We start from the raw sequence: 16,330 nt of genomic DNA, 5'->3' as shown, positions 1-16,330 counted from the left end.
CAAACAAAGCACCATGGAAGCAAAATCCAGCGGTTAAACTCCTAAAAAGAGAGTGTAGGAAGACCGAAAGAAAATGGCGTAAATACAAACTTCAGATCCGCATTGAGATCCATAAAGAGATGCTCCGCACATACAGTATAACTCTGACGTATGCAAAGGAAGATAGACTTTCTTTTCTAACATCATCAGTAGAAGTTAAAATAACACTGTTTTCTATTTTCAACTGTCAAGAAGTTAACAAATCCCCCCTCAAAATAAATGCCTGAACTTCTCTCAACTAGTCATCTTTTTCAAAGGTAAAATTGACAAAATCAGTCAACATATCTGCTCAATTATTACTTCAACATCAGGAATTTCCAGCTACAAATAGAGGGAAACTTAACTTGATAGAGAACAGAGTTCAGCTTAGACTACAAAACACTTGAAAAAAACGGTACAGCTCTGTCGCCAAATGACTATGGTTCCCTAGAATCTCTGTCAGTGTATTGAGCAAATGAACAAATGGATGTCTCAAAAATGTCTTCAGCTGAACAAAGACAAGACGGAAGTAATAATATTTGGTAAAATGGAGGAAAGACTTTGGGTTGCCACACTCCTTGACACAAAAGGGTTGAAAGCAAAGTATACTGTTAGAAATCTGGGTGTATTAACTGACAGTGATATAAATTTCAACAGCCACATGAAAGCAATAACTAGTGTAAATCAGCTTTTTACCATCTCAAAAATATTGGCAAATGTTTGACATGTCAGTTCTCATTTGCACCGCTGGTTAGATGAAAAATAATATTTCACCCGTGCAATGACAATAAAGTTGAACATACTCTAATCTAAAAACTTAGAAATATGAACTAAACGTGAATTTAATCTTAGTGGAACAAAATCTTCAGCACATCTTCTACTTACTCAAAAATATATGAACTGACTTACAATGCGTATAAGAAAAATGAACCGCTTCATTCTCAATACCAATTTCAAATTTTTGTCTGAAATTGCACAGCGCCTGCTTCAGAGGCCACCTAGTTGGGCCTATCCAATGCTTGACCTCTTTGGACACTGTAGTTAGACAGAGACACTGTAGTTTCTTTGGAAACAATCAGAATAACTGTACTGACACAGAGTTACAAAGGCTAGAATATAGATTTTTTTTCTGTCGGATTACAAGCATCTCTGAACTGACCACATTTCAACCCTCTAGGTCACTTGATACGACTTAGAAACACAACTGAGCCCTAGCACCAGGTATTGTGGAGCTGTGTGCAACAGTAGATCAATATAGAATGAAAATGCGGGTACCATTATTTGCCAAGATATGCTCATGCGTTTCGTAAAATGCCCTATGGAAACTTCCCATAGGACTATTGGTTATCCAAAATGCATACTGACAATCAAATGCTTACATGCATATGAACCCCTTTTGTGTAGAAGCATAATCTTGGTATCAAATGAAAGATAACACTCTGAAGTTTCTTGTAGACTATTTGAATTGTATGTCAGGGTTTCTGATATAGAATGACTACGCAAAATATGGAACAATTACACAAAAGTCTCATTTTGTTCCATTTTCTTTGTTGCTTCAATGGGTGTGTATAAGATGGACTATACATCTGCACATCGAATATTGGATAAAACAGCATGAAGATTCCATTTCTATGGATTCCTGTGAATATGTCAAGACCCAATATGCTGAATCTACTTATTGCTAAGGATATACACTGCAGTTAGAAGATAGGGAAGCACCAAAGGTGATAGAGGGGGGAGGAGGGCATTTTTGATGAAATTTAAGTGAGACATAGTAAGATTAATCTGACAATGTAAAGCACTATACAGATTGTACATGAAAAGTTGTCATGTTTGGATTCCCAAGAGTCCAAGCTTTCAAATGGTGTATACCATTACCATGCTACATAGCAATACGGTGCATACAATTGGTTTAGAATGTTGGGGGAGGTGGGGGAGGGGGGATAACCGTCTCGCCAGCGGGACACTGAAGACGGAGTAGCATGACCTCTCTTTCTGATACCCGTTGAAAAGTTGAACTGCATGGAACTGACAGGGATTATTTTTTTGTTTTTTATAAATTCAACAACAAAATAGCATGGCATATCATACCATACTGATAGATTTTGCTCTTCTCAAACACAATGTAGCCGGGTGAGATTTTTACAACTACATGACCTTTTATCAATCCAGTTGCAGTAGCCCTAGATCCCAACCATGATTTTGAATTGATTTTATTCCGATGAAACAGAATTTATGGCTGGTGCTACAAAACTTTCAACCTCTGTAGCACCGGTGTTACTTGCAAAAAAGTTAACGTACAGCCCTGATCATGCTTACTGCATGCATCCACATACCAGGCTTCTTTCACCAACACTAATGTTATAACGTTACCATCCTTTTTGAATTAGCGCATATGTTTGGCTTACCATGTTAGTCTATGCTCATATCTATGAGCTAACACTGCTAGTTAGGAAAATGATAGCTAATGTTTGTGAAAGCTGGCTTCCACAAAAAACTTAACATTTTCATGGGAAAAGATAGATAAAACACACAAAACATCCTTTCCTTAACATCTATCACAATAGTCAATTAGCATTTCAACAATAGCATTTGAACACCATTTAATGATAGCCTATTGCTAATTGAACCAATATGTTTCTTATTGAATGTTTGCCACAGTGCTCACAATTGTTATTTGTTATCTGTTCTTCACGTCATAAATACAGTTTACAATCCAGTTTTCAGAACAATACAATGTATTATTATGAATTAGCATGAGTAGGGGCACTAGATGACGGTTTAAGATGATGTCAGTGATGCATAATTCCTACTGGTAATGACTTTATTTTTTACTATGATTATTTAATATTTGATGATGGGTACTTTTAATAATGATATTGCTTAATTGTACCTTATATTCCTTGAAAAATGTTTATCTCAGTGCTCAGGATTATTTAACCATTGGTCCAAAAAATAACAAAGTTGTTAAGCAAGAAGCTATTGACTTGAGTGGTATAAGTTTTGGAATTGTATGTTGTAATGAGGCCACTGTCACCGCCATCAGATTAGTGCCCACAGTCAGTTCTAAAGTCACCACCGTCAGAGGGAGTTTTTATTTGTTTTAAATGAATAAGCTTACAATATGTTTCTTCAGTGCTGTTGAGTTATTAAAGTAATAGTCTCTTTTAATACAAAAAATATGTTTGTTGAAGAATTCTGCCCCACGGTCCGTTTGCATGCAATTTCTGAGGCCCTCCTCCTTTAAAATGGATTCAACTCTTTATACAATTATTATTTTCATACATACCCAGGTATATTTGCTAAAAATGTCTATGTGTGTGAACGTATATTTAAAGTTATCATTCTACTTTGAGTATATAGGCATATCCACCAAGTCTGCTTGAAACTGTTTCAAAACAATTATCTTGCAATTAACATGCATATTTTTGTGAAGTGTATAAGAATCCTCGACAGATAACCAGTCGGTGACATCTTTGTCAGACAAACGTACACCTGTATCTTTAAATACAGCTTCTTTTAATCTTGTTTTATCGTTGAAAGACCCCTCACTGGATGGTGTATAGTAAACCGCATTTAGAGGGTCCGTCATGATAACCTTTTCACCAAATATTGATTTTGATAACATTTATTGTCACCCACACAAACACATTTACAATGGTAAAGTATCAAACTAGTTTAAAAGCTATCTATAAATACAAAAAACACATTTTCATACAAATGAATGATACAAACATCTACAGTATATGTACATACAGCTATTATATGTTGTCTATGATATGTTTTTTCAAATTTCACATACTGTTACGTGATATGGTTTGTTAATGGAGGCCCCTACTCTACATACGATAGGTTAGAGCAGTCTTCAGACAATGACCTAGCAAGCATTATTTGTTTTTAAGGGCATTAAGCACTGCAAATTCTATGGTAGGCTATAACAGAATCTTGAAAAGTCAGAATCTTTTGATTGCCTGTTTCTAACACAATGATCTTTTGAAAAAAGTATTTTTCACACCAACAGTCCAGAGCTTTAATCCAGAGCTTCAGCAATGTTTTCCTTGATTGTAATGTTTCATACACAAGGGCCTCTACAGCACCCCAGGAATTTTGAGGGTTTGCATGAATTCCTTACGTCTGGAAAACACTCGTGATGACTTGTAACAATTCTGGCTTAAAAAGTCTCTGTTTTTTAGATCCCCTATGTGCTTCTGCTAGTAGTAGGCATCCGGACTTCACCGCCGAAACAATTCTCACATAACTTCTCAGCGATGATATGCTGTAGAATGCTGCACACACACGCCTTTAGGATGTTGTAAGGTAGTGACAACCAAATCCGGTAGCTTCAGAGGATTCACAGGTATTTGTTGACGAGACAATCATTGGTGTTTCAGCATTTTCTTCTTCTTGTATGTCTGTCATTTCGTTAAGTCAAACATACTCTTCAGCCATTTCAAGTTTCAAGTTATCGCTGAGACTGAAGTGACCCTTTGCATGCTCACTGTTTAAGCTTCGTAAACGAGGGGCGTTGATTCCAAAGCTGACGATTCACAATTGTTGGCTAGATCAAGGCAACGCATCGGGAAAAGACGCCTCTTGATCCTTTGGTATCTATCCAAGCCAACACTACATTTGAACAATCTATCAACCTTTTTGAAAACATTACTTAAAACAAGCATGTCTTTCCATAGATACCTCACTTTAGGACCTTGTACGAATTTCTCTACATCATTTTCTGCAGTAAATATTGCTTCAGCATATGTTGCTATTCTGTAGTCATCACTACACAGGTGAATGAACCCCTGTGGTTCTATTTCAAGACAATTAGCATAAATATGGTAACATTTGGTATAGACCGAACTATTCCATGATGCTGTGAAGGTGCTATCCGAAACAGGTAGTTCAAGATCACTCCAAATATCCCTAAACATTATCCAATCGGCAGCACAAAATGAGATGTGTAGCATCCCCTCTGAAAACACCAAATACGGTGAAGCCAAAACATATAGCTTCACACTGCATTCTTCTTTGTCAAAAACATAGCCTCCTATGCGACCATCACTCAACATCCATTGGTATTCCAGAGCATTGCTCGGTTTATGAAAAAAGTTTACGAATGTTTCCGGCTTTCCTCTTTTTGCTGCAAAAGTTATTTCAGGATCCATTAGCCTGTTGCTAACCGACGTGAGCGTAACTCTTTTCTTGGAAACGGATACTCTTGGTGTATGCGATTCGGCCATCCTTGTAAATACAGGTCCAGAAACTCTTGACAAGTTATTGGTTTGACTGTCTTGAAAGTTAGTTACTCGGTACACACCTACCCGATGCTTTTTATGTCTTTATGTTACAACACTCCCCCCTGAACTGTTATCAACCAATGAAACACTGTTAAAAACTAACACACCCCCAAAAATTTCATCAATCACCCCTTGCATCGCTATAAAAATGAGAAAAATGCTATGTCCGCCATTTTGAAAAGAAAGTTTGTGCGCTCCGTTAAGTAAGTAAGTAAGTATTTATTTATATAGCACATTTTACATGCACAGGGTGCAACACAAAGAGTGCGGTAGGACTCGAATACATGCACTGCAAATTTGCCAGTGATTTGTCAAGTAGATTCAACTTGAATTGCTGGGTCTTAGATTAGATTCAACTTTATTGGCATTATGCAGAGTACAAGTACAAAGTTAGCGAAATGCAGTTTGCGTCTAACCAGAAGTGTAAAAAAAGCAGGAAAGTGCAATGTGATATATAAATTATAGACGGACAGGACAAGAAATTGAAAAGAATAGCTGGTTTACAGAAGGTAAACCCAGAAGGTAAATATGTGCAGCGTATTAGCAGTAGGCCTATATAGCATATGAACAATGTATGAACAACATGTAGGCTACAGATATGTGCAATGAAGTAGCAGTAACTTTATAATAGTAGTAAGAATACTATAGATGTATGCAGCTTATTTACAGAATATATTATAAGAAATGATTATAAGAAAACCATATAGACGGATATGCACAGTACTGTATGTACAGATATGTGCAGGAGGTTTGGACATCACTATGTCAAATAAAAAACGTAACGCTCAAATCGTGGATTGATCGTGGATTGATCATGTCTTACGTTTCCCCAGTCTGCTATTTGTCCGGATAAACAGACCCCTCAGATTTTCCAACACTATGAGGTTATTGGAAATTGAACAATGCTCTATGAAAGGACGGAAACTGATTTCCGATGCGGTTTTCTGATCTAAACAAAAAAATGTGGGGATTCTCAAAGTATAAAACAAGATATATTGTCATTCAGAGATGTAAAATGATTAAAATCTCCAGAACACAAAGTTGTGGAAACAGTTGAGTTGTCAAAAGAGAATAGCCTAAAATTACAACCTGAGGAGATTTATTTGACTAAAGGGGGCTTCGTAAGATCGTGGAGCAAATTTTTAGAGAACGGTGTGAGCAGAACTGTTGTTACAGTTTTTTTTTCCTTCCATTGCTTAAGCAGAATTTTGAAATTTCAAATTCAAATTTTTTTTTCCGAAAAACACAATTAACACACAGCCGCCACAGCCAAATAACAGAATCCCTCGGATCTTTTACAAAATGAAACACTTGTTTTAAAATGAAACTCTATTTTGTTGTCAAATCACAAACACACCAAATGATCCGATTACACTTGAATCATGTACACACAGTAATGTACACTGTAAAATCTGATGTGTTAACTATACAACTACACTTTAAACAATTTGGAAACCGATTGCCTGGAAAAGACAAGTAAAGGAACTTATTTATGTAAGTTATACTAAGTAAGTAAGTCAAGTAAGTATTACTCGGTGCACATAAACATTTTACAAAAAAAAACATCTGAATCTGACAATGTGAATCTGTCAATTTGATTGTGAATTCTGTTCAGAAATGAACGCACGCAAGAATGCTTACAGCAATGATGAATGAATGAAATGCCCACCATTCCATGAAGAAAGTGTAACATTATGGAAATGAGCCTTATTAGGCTTATTATTAAGGATTGAACGAGAGAGTTTATTATTTTATACAGTTTATTATCACAAGTAGGAATGGATAAAATGTTGAAGGTCGCCAAATAATACTGTCCGGAACAGCAAGGCCTCACTATCACACGGAAACACAGAGCATCAGACGCCTCAATCTCTAAACTGAAGAGTACACGTGAAACCTCACCAAATTCACACTAGAGGCTAGCTTTAGGCAAGTGCCAGACCATTCAAAAAACAACCAGTCCCTTCAAAACAAGGTAGAATGCTACGTTTAGTGGAATTCCGTGTTCATTTTGGGGCTATAATGAGGGTTCGGCGCTATGTATAAAGAATGTGTGAGGCAGAAGACAAGGACACAAGGAATCAGTGACACAAGGAATGTAACGACGCAGTCTTTTATTGACAACTGACATCCAATCTCAATATTAACTGTTGAATATAAAATGTTTGCTTTAGTTAAAGTAGTGAGGCTGATATGTCTACAGTATATACTCAAATACAATCTGGCTTTATGAAAAATCAGAAAAATTGATTATTAAAGATAGATTATGCAGATGCAGGCCTTAATATGCCTATAAACCCTATAGGGTATTTTACACAATCTAACATACATTTCTCATGCAACCCCTTAAGGCTAACTCCAACATCACCTTCTGCACAAACTAAAAATGTGTATTAAAAGCCTGAGTTTCATACATGCAGGGTGCACACTCTGTAATGTTTGTGGTAAATCTTGTCATTATATGAATGAAAACAGTTTAGCATTACATTCTATGTCAATGCAAAATTGTGGAAGTTAATGTGCTATATAAGGTGTATTAACAACTGGAATAATTACTTAATAATCTTTAAGTAGCCTAAGCAAGCAAGTTAGTTTGAAGCTCAAGTTAGTTTGAATGACTACATTTTGTTGTGTGTGTGTCTGTATACATGTTCATATGGATGTGTGTGTGTGTGTTTGTTTGTGAGTGTGTGAGTAACAACAACTTTCGTATGAATTTACAACTCAGAATATTATACAATATACAGTACAACAAACTTTAACAAGTTAATTTACTTACTTTTTCTAAGGCAACAGGTTTTCACAGTTTTTTAAGTAAAGCGAACTAATCACAATTTACACTGTAGCCTTTTCCTCATCGTCACCCACTTGACGAGAGAGTGTAAAGAAAGACGGCGGAGCTTCATTCTTCAGGCAACAAAAACACCTGATAGACAACGTTCTCATCATTTGTAGGTACAGAGCACCACACCGCAGAGATACTCTCTTCTCCCTCCGTTTTACCTTTCAAACAGTTACCGATGATTCCTTGACACGTTTTAAAGTCATAAGATCTCAAAATGATGGGGTCCTTTGGAGGAGCTCCCTCGATCTGTTGTTCAGTCATAGTAGACTATAGGTCTACAGACTCAGTTGGCCCAATTGAAAATGAAAGTCGTAGCCTAAAATGATATTACACCATCTCTCTTTTCCTCCTAACTCGTTGGGAGGAGGATCTTGATATCTGGAGGTAAAAATGGGCTTCGGTTTTTTCCTTGCCGGAGCGTTCGCCAGGTCTTCGTCAGGTTTAGAAATCCTGTTTTGAGGAGTGCCTGCTCCGCTAGACGGCCCCGCAACAGCATCCATATCAATAGTGAGCGCCTCTTCCTCACTGGCGCAGACACTGCCGCTAGCACTGCCGCTCATTCTCTCAGCCATGTTTGCTCTTTCTCTCTAGCTCTTTCTCTCTAGCTCTTTTATCCTCTTTGTGTTTTTACGAGCCTCTGCGTGTCTTAATGCTTAAAGAATACCTAGGTTTGCAACATAGGCTACATGTATGTAATCCTACACTACCCCTATTGTGCTTGAACTTTTCAATCGCAGGCCATAAGGCTTAAAGCTGAATTTTAAAAAGGTTACCCAGTGCCCGTTTGCATCTGCTCCTTTTATCCTCTCTGTTTTTACGACCCTCGTCCTTGATGGCGCAGCGTGTCTTAATGCTTAAGGAATGTCTGCGTTTGCAACATAGGCTACATGTATGTAATCCTACACCACCCTCTATTGTGCTTGAACTTTCAATCGCAGGTCATAAGGCTTAAAGCTGAATTTTAAAAAGGTTACCCAGTGCCTGTTTGCATCTGCTCAGCCATTTTCACACAATGGCTAGCCTAGGTTTCACCTCTTATGCGCGCTGATGCTGCAGAGAAGGAGAATTTTAAAAAGGTTACCGGGGCTCGATTGCACCTGCTCCTTTTATCCTCTCTGTGTTTGCGAACCTCGTGCTTGATGACGTAGCGTGACTCGATGGTTAAGGAATGCCCCTACGTTTGCAACATACATGTGCATGTGCAAGGTCAACCTCTACCCCCTGCTGTGCCTGTACAGTCAGCCTCTAGCCCGGCCCACAGGCATTTTTGATTCCTCCCCATTTGTTTGATCACGCCCCTAATCCTTCCCGCTTTTTCAGTCACTTTCAGCCAAACCGTCGGAGGGAGAAGACGTGCGACTAAGAGCTCCAGACTTCAGGCTCTCTCTCTCTCTCTCTCGCGCGCGCAGAGTCCCATCCCAGGGACTCTGTCTGTCTGCCTGCCTGCCTGCCTGCCTCTGCCCGCTACTAGGTCCGGGTAATCCTAAGGAATCCTAAGGAATCCCAAGCTCCCCCCGAGTTCAGAGCCCTCGCAAGCCACGCACGCCGCACAGGCCCCCGGCAACAAAAGTTAACTGTTCAACACGGTTGTCCCTCTCACACACTCTCTGGTTGTGCTTTACAGACTTTTATTTTAATTTCTTTTTATTTTTCAATAATACATTTTAAAAACTTCTTATACATTTTAAAAACTAAAAAAATTACTTCTTTTATACATTTTTAAAAAAAACTCTACACTTTTTACGGTTTCAAGGCACAAAGCAAAGTTACGCCGATGTTGCTGAAAGTTCCAGAAAAACAAGAACGGTCCCGCCCCTTTGTATGATGTCATAAGACACGCCTGCAGAAAATAAGACCTCCCCATCATGACGTCATAAGATACGCCTACCTCACGTGATCAAGAATGATCTGGAAGGTAACGCCCCCCTGAATCAGCGAATTTATAATTTGACCTCTGACCTTAATTAGGGGGCCCCCCATCCATCATCTTGACAGAAGGTGGATGTTATATCTCTCTACTGTAATACCGAAAATCGTGATAATTTTAGTCACTATAACCGTGAGGTTAAAATTTCATACCGTTACATCCCTAATTTCATCAGTTTGTTTTTAATTCTGTGATAACAGGGAGTTGTGTGTGTGTGTGTGGGCACTCCTGATACGTGCTCCTCTGACGTGATGTGTGTGTGTGTGTGTGTGGGCACTCCTGATGATACGTGCTCCTCTGACGTGTATGATATGTGTGTGTGTGTGTGCGTGCGTGCGTGTGTGTGTGTAGGCACTCCTGATACGTGCTCCTCTGACATGTATGAAATGTGTGAGTGAGTGTGTGTGCGTGCGTGCGTGCGTGCATGTGTGTGTGTGTGTGTGTAGGCACTCCTAATACGTGCTCCTCTGATGTGTATGATATGTGTGTGTGTGTGGTGCTGTTTGATATTCTACACTAGTACACCATGGGCTGCATCTGGTGCTGTTTGATACACCATGGGCCTCATCTGGTGCTGTTTGATACACCATGGGCCTCATCAGGTGCTGTTTGATATTCTACACTAGTACACCATGGGCTGCATCTGGTGCTGTTGGATACACCATGGGCCTCATCTGGTGCTGTTTGATACACCATGGGCCTCATCTGTTGCTGATACACCATGGGCCTCATCTGGTGCTGTTTGATAGTCTACACTAGTACACCATGGGCCTCATCTGTTGCTGTTTGATACACCATGGGCCTCATCTGTTGCTGTTTGATAGTCTACACTAGCACACCATGGGCTGCATTCTGTTGCTGTTTGATATTCTACACTAGTACACCATGGGCCTCATCTGGTACTGTTTGATACACCATGGGCCTCATCTGGTGCTGTTTGATATTCTACACTAGTACACCATGGGCCGCATCTGTTGCTGTTTGATAGTCTACACTACTAGTACACAAGTAGTTCCATCTGTGGCTCTGAGTCGCAGTAAGCAACAGCCGCAGCGGTTCACATGTGCTAGTTATCTGCCTTCAGTTGGTCTGTGAGGCTTTTGAGAAGCAGCCCGGGAGATAACCACGGCGTGATAAATGGTGTGATAACCACTAGGGCTGTAACGATACACCAACCTCACGATTCTTTTTTTTGGAAGGGGAGGGGGGGGGTCTAGATTACAATATAATATATGATATAACAGATCTGTATTATTTTATATCCTGATATAAAAAGAGAGAATAATAAATGTTTGATATTTTCTGACAGCACACTTTATGCAGATTAGCCTAAAGCCTAGGCCTACTATTTCTATTACAACTCTACCTCTTTAATTCAGCTGTCTGGTTGAAGCCTGGAAATATTGTAAACAAAGTAGCATAGTTGGCTAGCTTATCATAGTCTTCTGATTGGACTGTTCCTTTTCCCCAGGTGTGTTTAAGTTTCAAGGTAATACTTGTTCTCCTTGGGACAGGCCCTTTTGGGAAACATTGGTATTGAGATGATCAGTCAACTTGAATGCAATAGTTTTAAACAAATATGTGCAGCATGCTAATGATGCTAAGCGGATTTAATAGTAATTTAGCTAGTTGTCTTCTATGCGTCCTTGCTTTCACGATTGTGACTGTTTTATTTGGATTGTGTTGGCCGAGGCGCGCGTGTCCATTGAGCAAGAGAGGGAGAGGGAGAGCGAGAGAGAGTGGGGCAAGGAGAGGGGCTTTACTTTCTATACTGTTTGGTAAAGTTGAACACATAGTCTACAATGAAAGCAACAAGAGGTATGAAATTATGATGTATTTATTTATTTTTGGACAACGCTGGCTACCAGTAAGTAAAGCGGGAGATGTGTGTTGCTTATGCGGCCGCATAAGCTGCAAAGCACTGCATGAAACACTAGAAAGGGTGTGTCGCGGTTCTGCCTTTTCACACCGCGACACAGTTTCGTGGATATGAGTGTCGTGATTTCGGTTTCGAATCGCATATCGTTACAGCTCTAATAACCACGATGTGATGAGCACGGTGTGATAAGATCAGTGATCAGTCACTTAGTTGTGAATGAACTCAGTTTGGTTTCTTTTCACAAATGAGATTCCTGGTAAGACAGTGTAATTCATACTTATCCACAACTCACATACAATAATACATCACACTGTTTCTACATGTAATCACGAGTTCCACACACACACACACTCGCACACACACACACACTCAGAATGGAAGGAAGACCCCCATGGCAGGACGCAGCAGACGTGTGGTATGCTACCAGTACTCCTGTCTGCCAACATTGTGTTTGGTAGTGTGTGTGTGTCGTGTGTGGGTTGCATTCTACATGTCCTGACCTGCCCAGACTGAGAATGAGGAAATGACCCACGAGAGAGAGAGATGAGAGAGACAGAACACAGGACATCCAGAGCGAGCTGACATTGTTCTTCTCATAGACTCAAACGGCAAATTTGTTGATGAGAAAAAGCTCTTCCCGAGTCACAAGACAGCTAAACTTTGGTGTCCCACAACCCAAAGAGCACTAGAGCTCCTAAATGAGAGAAACCTAGGGTCACCAAGCCATATCCTGATACACACAGGAACGAATGACCTGAGGAGTCAGCAAGAAGGAGTGGCTGATTCACTCAGAGCAGTAATAGAGAAGGCCTCACACACATTCTCACAAGCCAAAATTGTGATATCTACTTTGCTACCCAGGAAAGACACCCACCCCCTCACCATCCAAAAGATAAATGCCAGCGTCTCCAGGGACTGTGCACTACGGGCAAATGTCCATCTCGCCCATAATCCGACTATGAACATCAACCACCTTTATGACCACGTCCACCTACATAAACACGCTGTCCCTATGTTTGCTAAGACACTGAAAGATGCAGCCTTCACACGGAAAACCACCCCGCAAACACACAGGGGATACCCAAATACTCCTCAACGCCACACACACTATCCATCGCAACTGGGCAGACAGAGGAGACCCCAGGAGAGGCCTGCACGAACAACTACGCCGCTCACCATAACTGGACCTACACCGGCACCACCATATAATTCAGCTCCACCACCCCAGCGACGGCAGCCAGAGACACCCACCTATGCCGAGGTGCTCAGCGGAACAGGAGGCCCGGCCAGCACTGATCTGAGAGACATTCAACAGATGCTCAGCCTCATTTGTGAACGCCTAATGAGCAGTAGATCGTGGTAAAAGGTACCTAACCACACGCAAAAAATGGGAAGAAAAAAAATAAAATAAAAAATAAAAATTTGTATTTCATGTTGAATGTTGAATCGTTTTACTGTTACTCATTCACAAAATACTTCAGTCTAAAATACTTCAAAATAGCATACTTGTTACTATTGTTACTATGATAATATGATTCTATGTTGCAGATGTTATACTATCAATACTTTTCTCTTTTTGAAAGTGTAGACAGGACAAAACCACATACAGAGACATATATAGACATACAGAGACAACCACATAAGAGAAAACCACATTCAGAGAGCCTCTGAAAGGCTGTGAACATATAACTGTTGATATTCACTATGGCTTCTTTATCCATTAGTACTTGGAATATCCAGGGCCTGAGCTCATCAGCTTTAGGTCTGAAATGCAATACTAGAGAATTTCAAGACAACATTGCAGGCATTGACATACTGATATTACTGGAAACCTGGCATAAGGATGACATCACTCACTGTCCCCCAGATTACAAAGAAATAATAGTAGCCTCACAAAAACTCAGTACTCTAAAACAGGGAAGAAATTCGGGAGGTCTAGTATTGTGGTACAAATCAAAACTGGATAGATACCTCAGTGTAATAAAAACTGGCAAATACCATGTTTGGCTAAAAATCAAGAAAGAACTAATCATCTCACAAAAAGATATCTTCCTTTGTGCAATATATATCCCCCCTCATGAATCCCCATACTATTCTGAAGACACATTCACCTCATTTGAAACAGAAATAAGCCATTTCCAGGCTCAGGGTAATGTTCTTGTCTGTGGGGACCTAAATGCCCGAACAGGTACACAAAATGACTTTGTAAACACAGATGGCAATAACTACATTTGTCATTCCCTTGATAAAACTGATCATTGTATGTACTCCCAGAGAAATAACTGTGATCCAAACAGACATGGGAAAGAACTGCAGCTCTGTCGCAATCTGAGTCTGTATATCGTTAATGGTAGAATAAGAGGAGACACCCTTGGGAGACACACTTTCTGCTCACCTCTTGGAAATAGTACAGTAGACTACGTAATAACTAATATAGATCCTTTATCAATTAGAGCATTCACTGTCAAACCACTAACCCCCCTATCAGATCACAGCCAAATCACAATATATATCAAAATGACAGAAAACAACACCCTCCAATCACAGCCCAGTAAGCTGTTTCACATAAAGAAATCATACAGATGGGCTGAAAACAGCACAGAGGAATTCAAGAAAGCCACAGAAAATCCTGAAATCCAAAACCTCCTAGATATATTCTTAGACACTACATGCGCCCCCAGTAAAGAGGGTGTTAACCAAGCTGTGGCAACAGTTAACCTAATATTTAAGAAAACAGCGGAAAAGGCAAAACTAAAAAGATCAAGGGCAAAACCAAGGCTTAAAAAAGATGACACTTGGTTTGATGCTGACTGTCAATCTGCAAGAAAAGAGCTTCGCAAATTATCCAACCAAAAACACAAAGATCCTAATAACACATCTATCCGATTACTCTATTGTGAGACATTAAGAAAATACAAATGCGTACTAAGAACTAAGAAAGCCCAATACACCCATAAGCAACTGACACTAATTGAGGAGTCCATAAACACAAACAGTTTTTGGGACAACTGGAATCGCTTTAAAAAATCAAACCATCAAGAATTGGTGATTCAAGATGGAGAAATTTGGACGAACCATTTCCAAACCCTTTTTAAGAAAGTGGAATCAGACCAAAGCAGGGACCAAGAAAATATAATCATTAAATTACAGAGCTTAGAGTCCTCAGTGAAGACTACCAAAATCCACTCGACTCCCTCATCACAGAGCAGGAGCTTCTAACCCAAATTAACAAACTGAAGCCTTAAAAAGCATATGGACTTGATTGTATTTTAAATGAGATGCTAAAATCCCTTGACAGTAAGTTCAGAATGGTCATGCTCAAACTACTCAATCTTGTCCTGAGTGTGGGCTACTTCCCAGATATCTGGAACTACGGACTAGTTACACCCATCTTCAAGAACGGAGATAAATTTGACCCCAGCAACTACCGGGGCATATGTGTTAACAGCAACCTAGGAAAGGTATTCTGTAGTATTATTAATTTACGGCTCCAAAACTTCCTTATGGAACACAGTGTCCTGAGTAGAAGCCAGATTGGATTCCTACCTAATTATCGCACTTGTGACCACATATACACCCTGCACACCCTAATTGAAAAACACACTCAAAACCAGAACAAAATATTCTCATGCTTTGTCGACTTCAAAAAAGCATTCGACTCCATTTGGCATCATGGATTATTTTACAAATTAATTGAAAGCGGTGTGGGTGGAAAAACATATGACATTGTAAAATCTATGTACTCAGGAGCTAAGTGTGGCATCAAAATAGGATCCAAAAGAACCCAACTCATCCCCCAAGAACGTGGAGTGAGACAGGGCTGCTCATTAAGTCCAACTTTATTTAATATATACATCAATGAGCTAGCAAGCATACTTGAAAAATCATCAGCTCCTGGACTCACTCTACATGACAGTGAAGTCAAATTCCTGCTCTTTGCAGATGATCTTGTCATTCTTTCACCGACAGAAAAGGGACTCCAGACTCAACTAGACCATCTTCACAAGTTCTGCCAGACCTGGGCCCTGGCTGTTAACACAAATAAAACAAAAATATTAATCTTCCAAAAAAGATCCGGATACCGGGGAAGTCTACCCATATTTAGATTAGGACCTAATGAAGTCGAACATGCACCAGATTACACCTACCTAGGCCTTAGAATAAATAATAAAGGATCATTCAACATGGCAGTGAATGAATTAAGAGACAAGGCACGCAGGGCTCTTCATGCCATAAGAAGACAAATTTCCTTCGAAATCCCAATCCAAATCTGGCTAAAACTGTTCTCATCAGTAATAGAACCAATTGCCCTTTACGGCAGTGAAGTGTGGGGCCCACTTGGAAATCAGGACCTAGATAAATGGGAA

At 39.7% G+C, this 16,330-nt stretch overlaps 1 protein-coding gene across 2 annotated transcripts in view; it reads left to right on the top strand.

Annotated features, from left to right (window-relative positions):
* The window catches only part of LOC121685931 (interleukin-1 receptor accessory protein-like 1-B), a 65,511-nt gene that overhangs the window by 10,376 nt on the left and 38,805 nt on the right, over nucleotides 1-16,330 (top strand). The window lies entirely within an intron of this gene.

The sequence above is a fragment of the Alosa sapidissima genome, chromosome 2 (assembly GCF_018492685.1).
Source record: "Alosa sapidissima isolate fAloSap1 chromosome 2, fAloSap1.pri, whole genome shotgun sequence".
NCBI classification, from domain to species: Eukaryota; Metazoa; Chordata; class Actinopteri; order Clupeiformes; family Clupeidae; genus Alosa; species Alosa sapidissima.
Note: the sequence above shows the minus strand (reverse complement) of the source record. Positions and strands in the feature narration are given on the sequence as shown.